This window comes from Camellia sinensis, chromosome 8, assembly GCF_055761805.1.
Source record: "Camellia sinensis isolate YWXY chromosome 8, ASM5576180v1, whole genome shotgun sequence".
In the NCBI taxonomy this organism is placed as follows: domain Eukaryota; kingdom Viridiplantae; phylum Streptophyta; class Magnoliopsida; order Ericales; family Theaceae; genus Camellia; species Camellia sinensis.
In genome coordinates this window covers 19,927,842-19,942,038 of record NC_138968.1, presented here as the reverse complement: position 1 = coordinate 19,942,038, position 14,197 = coordinate 19,927,842, and positions in this window count along the sequence as shown.

Below are 14,197 nucleotides of genomic sequence, written 5' to 3'. Positions count from 1 at the left end.
CGCATTCTGGAGTTGCATTTGTCCATACATTGTTTGTTGCATTGTGTTTGGAGTAGGGTTTAGTCTAGACACGGGAAACGAGGGACGTTTCGTACTCAAAGTGACGAAACGTGCCTCGATTCTTGGTCACCGACACTCTTGACTATCCATGATAGAGTTGTTGGCTTTAGGTGTTTACATGTGCATTCATTTCACATTGAGTCGTGCAATTCGACTCCTCAGCCATCATGCATCGGGATGCGTGATTGGTGGCCCGAGGGTCGAGGACTACGCTCCCTAGAGCTTATGCAATGACGAGAAGAGTGGTCGGGCACACATATGTTGAAAATACTTTGCTTTCTCTCTCTCTTGCCTTTGTTGCAGAAAATGCAGAAACCAGGAGAAGAAAGTGGTCGGCCTACCACCTTTTCTGGTCTTCACCACCAAGGGTGGTCGGCAGGTGGTCTCCAATACCTATAGCCGGTCGGTAGCCTTCCCCTAGATTCCCAGGGTGGAGTTTCATCTCCTTGGAGCTTTGTGCAAGTTTCTAAGTTCAATTGCAAACAAAGGCGAGTTGAGACATCGCGATGGATTTCCCGACAAGGCGACTCGAGCATGCATACATCCTTTATCATTCGGAACAGAGCTGAGGCAGTCCATTTCATGTAGCTTGCATGCTAATTTATTTGCTTCCTTAGTTTAATTTGTTAATTAATTAATGTTGTGTAATATTTAGCTGTAATTCGTTTTTCATTTCGGTTCTGTAATAACTAGTTTAATTAGCTTAGATTAGCTAGTTGGTTCTGTATTATTTATTCGGACCCTCCGCGAGAGAGTGAACTTTGTAATAAGTATGCGTATGTGTGATGCATGTCTTCCAACCCCACGTCTTTCTCCCTTTTATTTACCAGCTTATGATGGTTAGTTTTAGGACATGTTTCAATTAGCATCTATATGTTCGCATGTTTGCATTCATTCATCTGTATTGCATGCACCAGGCTCGGTGCATCATGCTAACTGCATCGTATTTCAATTCCAAGTTGAATACATGTTACCTGTGGCATCTCATATGCCATCTTAGAAAAGCCGAGCCTATCTTAGTTGCATTCTCGCATGTGTTGCATTAGGCATCTCAGCATAGTTAAGATTCATGCATGTTTTCTAATTAGCTTCTTTCTTTGGCTCGGAGTACTCGGTAAGTGTTTATGCTTTAGCATCCTTGCATGTGTGTGAGTGACTGCCATGATAGCATGCTTACCATGAGGCTATGTCCTTATGTGATATAACTGCCTGAATGCCTATGGGTGAAGGTTGGGTTGCTTGAATTGGAATAAATCGTCGAAACCCGTGTTTTAGCCTACTTGCGAGTAGCAAATTTCAATCCATTTTCAAAACAAACGGATATGCGATGCTTTGTTCCAACTTAGGCTATCTAGTCTATACTTGTATGCTGTGCGCATCACATAGTAATTCTAGGTTAATAACCAGAATAAGAGCACATGTGTTTTTCAAAAAACAAGATATCATGCTTAGTATTGGCCGATCTTTGATCGGGTAAGTGGGGGTGCTCATGAAATGATCTTCTCCAATCGTACCCAAGTTCCCGAGCAGAGGCAACTTTGGTGATGACGGACACGTGGCCTTAGGCACGAGTCAGGGTTTCCTAAATTCTCTCAAAATAAAATATTTAGGTGGCAACTCTGTATCTAGCAAAGCAGTCCATGTTTGACACTTCTTTCTAAAAATCAGTTTTTCAAAACGATTTGCCGGATTTGGGACTCTTTAGTGATTTATCAATTTCGTAATGCACTTTGCGAGATCAGATTAAGAACCGTGACATTGAGTCCGAACTGTAGTAAGCCCAATGAACAAAACGGGATTCTCCCGGGATGTTCAGGGACGTCTACAGTAACTCATCTTCTATACAATAACCTTTAGACCCTTTTTCAATGGGTGATATCTCTGATCATGCACCATTAAGAGAGGGTATTTGTGGTTTGTTTGAAAGAAGGTGTTTTTAGGATTGCTCTATTTCTGTGTATTGAGAGAGAGAGAGAGAGAGAGAGAGAGAGAGTATGAACAAAACAGAGAAATTATATGAATATATATATATATATATATATATATATATATATATGAGATGAGAAGGAATGGAGGAAGTGGATATTTGAAGGGCAAGGATTTCTAGGATTGCTTTGTTTATTCTTTGAAAAAACTAGAAATCCCCTAGATGTTGATTTGTGATTATGTATCAATTTTAAGCAGTAAACAACAATCCCAATCAAACAATCAAGACAAATCGACACAACGATTTTACGTGAAAAAATCACAATTGGGCACCTCCAATTGTGATAAAAACCACGGGCAACAGCCACAAAACAATCCACTAAGAAGATATAAAGGAATTACACAGGTATACTCTCAATTACCTAGCGAATACAAGCCCGAATTGAACCAACCTCTATGTGCCTCTTCCAACCCTGTCTTCACCTCGAAATTGTCTTGACAATGAGCCACTTCGGAATCCACCAAACCTTCAGGCTCGAATTCTTCAGAATCCACCGAAGAACAACTCTCTCTTTTGTGTAGAACAAACAAATAATCCTTTGATGTATACTCTTTAAACCATGAGTTGAATACTCAATCAAAACATCAAAGAAAACTAGCAAAATATCCCCAGATATAAACCCTAGAACCCAAGAAGAAGATCTGGAGAAGTAATCCTAGATTTGGAGCAACTTACGAATTTATAGAATCTAAAATCGCGAGGTCCGCTCGAGCGTGGGAGTTGACGCTCGAGCGGGGACACTATATAAAGTGTTCCGCACTAGGGTGTACGCTCGAGCGGGGACACTATATGACGTGTTCCAAACCAAGATGTACGCTCGAGCGGGGATTTCGACGCTCGAGCGTGAAAACACGGATCACAGTATTTTTGCAGGCTCACCAAACTTTTGGAACTCAGCATTATCCGCTCGAGCGGGGAAACAGACGCTTGAGCAGACGTGCAACTTTGAATGCATTTTTGCATTTTTCTTCGGCCACGAGCTAACCGGTCAGCTCGACCCCCATCATAATCAGCAAAGTGACAATCTTGAAAGCATTAACATCACAACCTTCTCCGCAAGGCACAATTCGGGTTGGATTCACGTCTAATAAACTTATAGCCTCACTGAAATAAAAGTACAAAAACAAATATAACTGAAAGGAGTTTTGTCAAACGGGATTGCCAAGAATAAAAACCTAACAATCTCTCCCTATGGCAATGCCGTGACAAAACACACCTAACAAATAAAATCCTAATCACCCCAACCCATTACAGCCAACAAACGCAAACTTCTTTATCAAAATCATGATCTGCAAAATAGCTATTAGTGCCACAATCTCCAAAACAACTATTAGTCCCACAAGAGTATATAAAAAAGCAATAAACATATGGCTAGATTATCTTGAAGCATGAGATGGAAAACATGAATAGATGTGACTTGGAGATTTTAAGAACATGTAGCATGAAATGATGAAACCTAAGACACATGTACCGGACAACCTCACTCTCCCTTTTTGTCATGAATTGACAAAGGAAGCTCAATCAACTAAACCAAGATCAGAAACACCACAAGCAATGACATGTTGATCAAAATGATAAAGCAAACTCCCCCTCACTAAAAGCGACCACAAACACTAAAAACAGTTAACAAAAAGCAAACGACAAAAATAAAATGGTGGAGCAAGTAAGGAATTTCAGATTAGTACCTTAAAACACACAAGACTAGGAGTGTGCGCGGTGCAGGTTGGTGTGGTTTGAGAGAAAAATAGAAACTGTATGACGGGTGGCGGATTGATAAAAGTGTCACTAGAATTTGCCGTTTTCCTTATAAAAAACCGGCAGTTCGGTTGGCAAATAATGGCGGATTTGCCTTGGCGGTTCGGGCGGATTGGCGGTTTATAAAAAATATAATTCAAATTACAAAACTTAAATCAAAAAGTAAAAAAAATACGAGAGATACCGTGATGTTAAGCATCTTGCGAAACTTTCTTCTGATGCAGCAAGTGTAGCAACAACATGATAATATCAATGACTATGCCATCAATTCATTACAAGCATCTGTGGAGGCTACAATGATCAAATACAATACATAAAATTAATATCATTCAAGGTTTACAATATATTGAAAATGTTTACTGTTGAAAAGTATTTAGATTGAAAAGTGAGCTGATGCAAGTTTGCAACATGGCCAGGAAAAAAAAAAGATTGAAAAGTGAATTGGAATCCAACTTTATTTTGGATTACTGACATCTTGAATTCCCCTCGAGCAGTAATGTAATACTATATTCTAAGGTATAGAACAACAAGTAAAGTTAAGTAAAAAAGAATTTTTAGAATCTTATAAAACATGATTTAATAGCGGTGCGGGTCGGTGCGGTTTGAAAGAAAAATAGAAACCGGCGGATTGATAAAAGTGTCACTAGAATTTGCCATTTTTCTTACCAAAAATCGGCGGTTCGATTGGCAAATAATAACGAATTTACCTTGGCGGTGCGACTCGGTGCGGTTTTGGTGGTTTCGGCAGTTTCTGCGGTAGTATGCACATCCCTACGCAAGACTATCCAAGAAGCACAATTACTAGTAAACACAGTGTGCACAGTCTGTAGGAGATTCCTCATGAAAGAAAGTGATGCATTATATGAAAAGCATAGATCCCATGATAAAAGTGTGTGTGTGACTCTTGGAGTTCGACAAACACTGGATTCAATCCTAGTAGTGATCTGAAAGTTGGACCTCTGACAAGAGAATCTAAGCACAACAAAGGAAAGTCAAACCACTAGAAATCAAGGGGTATTTGGTGAGTAAAGGCGGAGGCTCCTCCTCAATCAATGAATTCTTTATTTTTTCTTTTTTTTTTACATCTTTTTCTTTTCTTTCTTTTGCACTTTTTTTTTTTTTTTTTTTTTGCACATTTTTTCTTTCTTTTGCACACTCATTGGCGGCTGATACGCTCAAAAGTATGGAAACCGAACCAGAGAAGCATAGATATAATAAGGATGGCCTGGTTGGTGACTCTGAGGTAGCCTTTTCCTCATGCTTGGACTACAAAGAATAGAGGGGAAAGTCGTGGAGATGCAAAAAGATGGAAGGTGGTTAAAAGACTCAACATCACTCATGATATACTAGTATAGGTCAATTCCTCTAGAAAAGCAAAAGATACAACGGCAGAAGTCCATAAAAAAAATAATCACTAAGGCGGAAGACTCCGAAATTTGCTAATCCAAGAATGTGTACAGAATGAGACATACTAATCAAAAACCACACACTCCCAAATGAGTAATGACCACAGAAAGCACACATATATTAACATGTAATGGATATTCTCATCAATTCCAATATGTACCAAGGACCACTCAAAAATTTCAAGCTTGCAAAACCATACTAAGAAACTCTTTTTGGGATTTTTTTTTTTTAACGCAAGACAAAAAAAGAACATGCACACATTTTTTTCTCATTAAAAAAAAAACACACAAAAACCTAAAAACTAAAACAAATAAACAAATTAACACAAGTCAAGTTTTCTCACCCAAACCGCTTTAGTATAAACAAAGTTGTGAGCATTGCGGTTCTTGGGTGGTGTCTTGACGTTGCGGTTCCCTCCCTCTTCAATGAGAACCCGTCTCAACTTGGTTTCCAACTTCGTATGTCTAGGTCTAGGCAAATACACTCTCCCATGCAACTTATAACAATAAGGGCGAATATGACCATGCATACCACAATGATGACAAATAAAAACAGGGTGTACCTTCTTTTCTTTTACCTTACCAACTCTAGGAAGTTTGAGAAGTCCATCCTTATGTTGAATTTTTTGTTCTCCTTTTCCTTGAGTTCTTGTATCATGAGATGTAGATGCACTCTGTTTTTGCTCTTTGTTATCACCAAACCCAATGCCACTCTTGTCAGAACAAATTTGTTGAGACCCAATGATATTGTCCAAAGTCTTTGATCCTTTGTTCCAAAGACCAATGGTAGCCATAGCACACTTGAGTTCTTCCTCTTTCTTGATGATTAGTTCTTTCAAGGCAAGTTGAGACATCTCGAGAGTTTCAATCTTTTCTTCATATGTTGCATAGATTTGCTGTAGCTCATTTCTCTCTGTCTCACAAGTCAAGAGTTTTGCACAAAGAGCTTGTCGATCATTAGAAATCTTAAGGGCATCATTCCTAGCCTCAGAAATCTCTTTCTTTAATTTAACATTCTCACTTTCACATGCTTTGAGTTTCGTAATGAGTTTGTCATTCAATTTGGATAAGTTAAGAGACTCCTTATATAACTTTTCATAAGCTTGCTCAAGCTCTTCATCATCACTCTCCGAGGATTCATCATCAGTGGCATTCTCAACCGACCTCTTCGGATACTCTGTTCGTCTTTCAGTTTCGGAAGCCGCTATGAAAGCAAGGAATTTTTTATGTCCCTCTTCGCCGTGATCTTCGTTGTCACTTTTATCTTCATCAGATTCTGATTCATCATCCCAAGTGATTGCGAGGGCTTTCTTCTTCTTCAAACAAGTGGGGCATTCTGAAGCAAAGTGGCCAAATCCTTGGCATTCATAGCATTGGACTCTTTCAGAGTTCCCTTGTATCTTTCCTTTCTCCTTCTTAGCTATAGAATTAATTTTGATCTTATCTTTGCATTTAGATTTATGAGTATGAGTAGATTCCAAAAGATTAAGATTTTTTTTCAATTTTTTTTTTTTTAAAAATTGTTTAACAAAAGCAGCCGTAATCTTGGAATCTATCTTACAATCCTCATCAGAATCCTCTCCAACTCTATGAGCACTACTAAAAGCAATAGCATCTTTTTGTTTCTTTTTGAAATTCCTATGTGCCTCATAAGTTTGAAGATTTCCAACCAACTGATCCAGCTTGAGGTTGTCAACATCTTGAGCCTCCTCAATAACCGTAACTTTTGGTTGGAACCGATCGGGTAAGGATCTCAAAAAATTTCCCATAACTTTGAATTCCGGTATTTTTTCACCTAAATTGAAGCTGGAATTTACAATGCCACTCAACTTCGTATAAAATTCATCAAAGGTCTCACTATCTTTCATTGAAAGGTTTTCGAAACTAGACGTGAGCCTTTGAAGTTTTGAGCATTTAACAGAATGAGTGCCCTCATGAATAGTTTGTAAGATATCCCAAGCCTCTTTTGCGACTTCACAATTGCAAATTCGATTAAACTCTTCAGGTGTGACAGCTTAAAAGAGAGAATTGATAGCTTTACTATTCCAGCTACTATTTTGGTAATCAATTGTGTCCCACTTATCAATTGGTTTGGGGAAAGTTATTCCATCAACGATAATTGTTGGTTCGGTCCACCCATTCATAACAGATTGCCAAACTTTTTCATCTATTGATTTCAAAAACGATCTCATCCGAGCTTTCCAAAAAGAATAATTGGATCCGTCAAGTAGGGGTGGTCGAACCATAGAATTTCCCTCACATATTGAATCCATTATCACAAATCAAACAAGATCTCGTTCTAAAAGAATATTTAAAAAAAAAAAATAGAACGACCTACTCTGATACCAATTGAAAAAACTAGAAATCCCCTAGATGTTGATTTGTGATTATGTATCAATTTTATGCAGTAAATAACAATTCCAATCAAATAATCAAGACAAATCGACACAACGATTTTACATGAAAAAACCACAATTGGACACCTCCAATTGTGATAAAAAAACTACGGACAACAGCCACAAAACAATCCACTAAGAAGATATAAAGGAATTACACAGGTATACTCTCAATTACCTTGCGAATCCACGCCCAAATTGAACCAACCTCTATGTGCCTCTTCCAACCCCGTCTTTATCTCAGAATTGTCTTGACGATGAGCCACTCCGGAATCCACCAAACCTTCAGGCTCGAATTCTTCAGAATCCACCGAAGAACAACTTTCTCTTTTGTGTAGAACAAACAAATAATCCTTTGATGTATAATCTTTAAACCATGAGTTGAATACTCAATCAAAACATCAAAGAAAACTAGCAAAATAACCCCAGATATAAATCCTAGAACCCAAGAAGAAGATCTGGAGAAGTAATCCTAGATTTGGAGCAACTTGCGAATTTATAAAATCTGAAATCGCGAGGTCCGCTTGAGCGTGGGAATTGACGCTTGAGCGGGGACACTACATGAAGTGTTCCGCACTAGGGTGTACGCTCGAGCGGGGAAATGGACGCTCGAGCGAGATTTGGAGCAACTTTCGAATTTATAGAATTTGAAATCGCGAGGTCCGCTCGAGCGTGAGAATTGACGCTCGAGCAGGGACACTGTATGAAGTGTTCCGCACTAGGGTGTACGCTCGAGCGGGGAAATGGACGCTCGAGCAAGGACTATATGACGTGTTCCAAACCAGGATGTACGCTTGAGCGGGGATTTCGACGCTCGAGCGTGAAAACACGAATCACAGTATTTTTGCAGGCTCACCAAACTTCTGGAACTCAGCACTCTCCGCTCGAGCGGGGAAACGGACGCTCGAGCGGACATGCAACTTTGAATGTATTTTTGCATTTTGCTTCGGCCGCAAGCTGACCGGGCAGCTCGACCCCCGTCATAATCAGCAAAGTGGCAATCTTGAAAGCATTAACATTACAAACTTCTCTGCAAGGCACAATTCGAGTTGGATTCACATCTAATAAACTCATAGCCTCACTGAAAATAAAAGTGCGAAAACAAATACAACTGAAAGGAGTTTTGTCAAACGGGATTGCCAAGAATAAAAACCTAACATTCTTCAATGAATATATGTCGCAAAATATATGTATTGTTGGGAGAGAGAGAGAGAGGGAGAGATCGAGAAGGAGCCGTTGATGTTCGCCGCTAACTTGGATTCGCCGCCATTGATGTCACAAGATGGAGTTGTCATTCACCAGAGCTCAAGAGGAAGCTCTGTTTTGCTGTATTGAATGAAATTTAATTTAATTTTTTTTGTTAGCCAATCTGATCTGAGCCGTAAATTTGATTACGGGTGACGTGGTCAAATCCTAACCGTTGACCGGAGGGAGTGCCGGAGAGAGGGCTGGAGAGGGTCTGGACTCATGTAGTGGAAGCAAATATTATCTTTAAGGAAACATTGTCGTAGCGCAAATTTAATCATTTAGGCCAAGTTTGGGAAGTTCAAAATAATCCATCTTTTTATCTTTTTTTCATCACATTACCTCTCTATTTTTCTACACATCTTTTTGTAAAAAGACAAAAAATACACTTATTTAGGTCATCTCAAACAACCCCTTAATAAAGTCATTTTAAGTGTAGGTTTTTCGACAACACTAAAATTGAAAATCAAATTTGATGGCAGAGTATTTTCAACACAAGTTGTGCTGGAATTGCTCTACGATCCTACCTTCCCGACCCATAATCTCTTATGTAAAAAAATAATAATAATCTAAGAAGTCATATTTGCACAGCACCCTCACCATGTGCTTGATTGGTATTTAGATAACAGCCCAACTCCAAAATATATGGTTTTCAATGTCTTCCATGGCAGTGGAAGTGGAACCTTTTTCCAATCAAAAGATTCATCCAAAATGTGCCTTCCAATTAGCTTCCTCTTAATTATTTCCAACAGACATACTTGCATTCATTTGTTATTTTAAACCAAATGAAATTTGTCTACACATACATTAGTTGTATGTAGTTTTTTTTTTTTTAAATAAAAAAAAAAAAAACAAGGCACGAGCTGCCAGTTGTGGATCCCTTTAGGTTTTATTTTAATTATTTGATTTGTTTACCATTGAGATTTTTGTGCAAGTCATTTACATAAAAAAAAAAAAATTAAATCGTTTTAATAATTATAAACATGTAGTTTCATTCAAGAATGGACCTAAGATTTTCACATGGGGAAAAAATACACATACTAACAAAAATTTTAAATAAAAAGTATGAATTGTAATATTAATTTTCTATTAGCATATAAAAAGCGAATATTAGATGAAAATATAGATATAGAAAAGCAATCACTTAAATTTTTTTTTTAAAAAAAAAAAGAAAGGGAGAGAACCTTTGTACTTTGGAGATAATTATAATTAGAGTAATGTTAGAGAGTCTAAAAATTTTATCAAAATTTCTATCAAATGTCTCACATGGGTGTGAGACTCACACCATATGGGTTTCACACTCAAGTGTGACATTTAGTAGAAATTTTGATAAAATTTTTAAAATTTCTAATATTTTTGTTATAATTAATACTATTATAATAACAGAGGTTTTTGAAATCGTAGGAGGGCGATCGCTCCTTCTTACCCCTTCTAAGTCCATCCTTAGTTTCATCCTATTTAAAGATTTTCAATGAAATGAACATGAACTATTATTTTGAAAATATAGGATTCATTTTTTAAATTAAAAATTTTGTTGGTACAATTAGTAATCAATCTCTCTTTTTTTATACATAAGAGTTTAAATTATCAAAATGAATTATATAATGAAGCCACAAGACTGCACTAATTAATCCATTTCTTTATCAAAATCGAGATAATCCATTCTCAAATTAGTAATACTCATACAAGGGTCATGCTTATACTTGAGCTGTGATTGTCAAATTCTGAAAAGAATTTTAAAAAAAAATAATTAACAAATCTATCCAACGTGCTGCTATATATAATATATCCTTGGGAAATTTTAAATATTGTCAAATTTGTTATAATGCTTCACATAATTTAATTGACAAAAAATATTTTTTACTTGATATTGTTTATGATAAGAAAATCTCAAAGACAAGACATTTTATACTATTGAAATAAAATTATCAAATTTTATAATAATATTTTGATATTATAAGCTGCCAAAATTGGCTCATCCAGTGTCTCCCAACAAGATCTCGTGATCATCACAGTATTCAAACCCAACCATTATTTATTGTACTTTTTATTCTTATTTATGGCATGCAAGACAGAAGTTAGAGACATGCCCTTACTTAAGGGTACCCTACCCTACAACCATTTTTTTTTTTTTAAAATAAACAATACAATTTCATGATCTACATTTGTTTTATTTATTACTGAAAAATATTATACAAAACTATTGTTCTCACTCCTTAAATTACTTACTTTTAATTTGTGAATTTTTTTAAAAATTTAGGTGTAAAAGTATATTATTTTTAAATTTTTCTTTTCCATGCTGTAGAAATAATTAGCGATTGAAGTTGTATTATATAATAATTAAACATTAATAAGTTAAAAAAAAACATAATAACACTTGTTAATTTATATGCTATATATAATAGCTGTTTGAGGAATATTATTACATATTTTCGGATAAAAACATCATATGATATTATTTATGTGATATTCTAAATCAATTATATAGTGAGAAATTATATGAGTGAGACATATTAACACATATTTGTTAGATAGTGATGAGATAAAAAATGACTCACTTAGTATATTACGATTTTTCGTTCGGGAATATAATACATAGATGAGACCAGCTCCCCTATGATTTCATTATCTCCACACTCAACACTCAAGACTCTCACAATGGTTATCCGAACCATTTCTCATAAGCCTCGAAGGGGAAAACATATATGTAAAATATCCATTTGATAGGACATTGATAAGTACAATAACTTATCATATTTTGTTTTATAAACTACCATGTTAGTTTAAAATTATATTTAACATCAATTTCATGAAACAAAACTCGCTTAGTTAATGTGTCTCTCAATATTTAATCAAGTTAATTTTTTTGAATATATGTTATTCTCTTTGAGGCCTATGAAATAAGCAATTTGGATCACTGTAATAGGCCCTATGAGATTTGCAAAATAATCTTGAGGGATATGAAGATAATGGAGTCTTTAGGAGAGCTACTCCATACGTGAACAGTGCCACATAGTACTCGAAGAATATCTATTAATTTTTATTTTTTTTTTACTACATAATTGATTTAAAAACTAATTAAATAATATTAGATCTGAAATTACTAAATTATTAATGTTAACCTTGTGTTAATTATAAGGCTTATTTTGGGAAGTGGGTTATAATCCACTTCTCAGATTATAACTCACTTCCTCTCTCACAAAAAAACTGCTTATAAATAACTTTTCACCAAAAAACTGATTACTAGGAAGCATGGATACGGATATGGGACACGGATATGGGATACGGATACGGATACGATACGATACGGCGATACGACAAAATTTGAAAAACTAGGATACGGGTACGGCGGGGATACGTTCGTAAAAAATATTATTTTAACAATTTTTAGTAATGCAGTATGCATAAAAATAAAACTTAAAGCAAAAGACAACTTGATAAAGAAGAAAGATTCCTACAAAACTAAGAGTCTTCAAGGTCAATAGCTTCAACTTGTTCTCCTTCATTAGTGAATATCACAAGACCTTAGCTAAAGCCAAAGCCAAAAAACCATTCTTAAATAAAAATTTCAGCAAATATACTTTTTTAAGTCATCAATGATAGCCTAGGAAGCACGGATACGAATATGGTGATATGGGGATGTGGATATGGCGATATGTCAAAATTTGAAAAAGTATGATACGGGTACAGCAGGGATACATTCATAATTTTTTTTTTTTGTGATTTTAATAATGTAATATTCATGAAAATAAAACTTAAAGTAAATTAATAAATAAAGAGAGGGATTCTTATTAACCTAAAAGTGCTCAAACATTCATAAAACATTCAAAACTAAAAGCAAAAGCAAATGCAAATGCAAATGCAAATGCAAATTAAACATCATCCTTACATGCCAACACCAAAAAAAGAATGAGAGCAGAGAGAAGAAACGTGAGAGAGTGAGAAAGCGAGAGAGAAGTGAGAGAGACAACAAGGATACATCAATTTGACAAATTCTATTACTTAAGCTCTTACTATATTCCTCTTATGAAAGAACTAAACAAAATATTATAAGTAATATGTAACTTCGAGTATCCAATACTTCAAAATTAAGTATCCGATACTTCAAAATTAATAAAAAATTAATTAAGAAGTATCCGATACGTATCCGCGAGTATCCGAGGAGTATCGGTATCCGATAAGTATCCGATACGGATACGTCACCCTTTTTGAAGTATCCGTACTTCATAGACTGATTATAACCATTTTCTCAAAATAGTCCTCGGATTCCAAGCATCCTATGATGGCATGTGAGAATCAGCACCAAAGAATTATGGTGGTAATTAACTCATAACTATGGAATTTTTCTCACCAACTGCCTTTTTGTTCATAGGGAGAGAGAAACCAAGGGAATAGTGTCACCATGTTCATATTTCTTTCTTTTCTTTGTTTTTTTCTTGTTGTCATCTCAGGTGGATCACACTAGTACCCATCCAAAAATATTTCTTCCAACTTGGCATGCTATATGACTTTTGTACTTTTTGTCATGGTTGTGGTTGATGGAGAAGTCGCATTTTGTTCTCACTTGACTACTTAGGCCAAACAAATCTTTTATTTTTGATTGGATAAAGGAATTAAGTCTATTAATTTAAATGGGTCTTATTCGTATTAATTGAACTAATTTAATTAGACATATCAATGTGTCAATTCTTAACAAACTCAAAGAATTAAGTTATTTATTTTCTTTTATTATGGACTATTTATTATAATAATTGTCCATACCCATTATATGTTTATATTGTTACGTTAATTTAAATTTGAAAATTGCTCTTAACTAATTTACAATTTGAAATAAAGATATATTGATAAGGTATAACCCTTTCACAACCTGATTATGAAATGTACATTTCCATTCCACCCTTGTATTGATTAGAAGGGAGAGTTTTGTTTACCCACATATGAAGTGAATAAATAAAATTAAGAATATAAATCACAAATAGAATTTTAATATATACTCATATAGAATAATATCGCAATGTCATTTTTTTTTTTTTGAATCATAATAAAGAGTGTTTTAACTTAAAATATTAGGATTAAAATTATTATGTATAAAATTTCATATATATTTTGTTTTGTATGACAAGACCATAAAATTTATTTTCTCCTTGGAGTGTCCATTACTTTGGCTAGGAATTACTTGGTGGTTGGTTGGTGAAATGGACACTCAAACATTAATTGGTGGGGACAAGGTGTCTTAAAGATTTGTCATCGCATAATGAAGAGCAACAAAGTGCCTGTTTGGTGCAGTTTAAAAGTTGTTTATTTCAACTTTCAGTTTAATTTAAACTATTTTAATGTGTTTGGTTTAA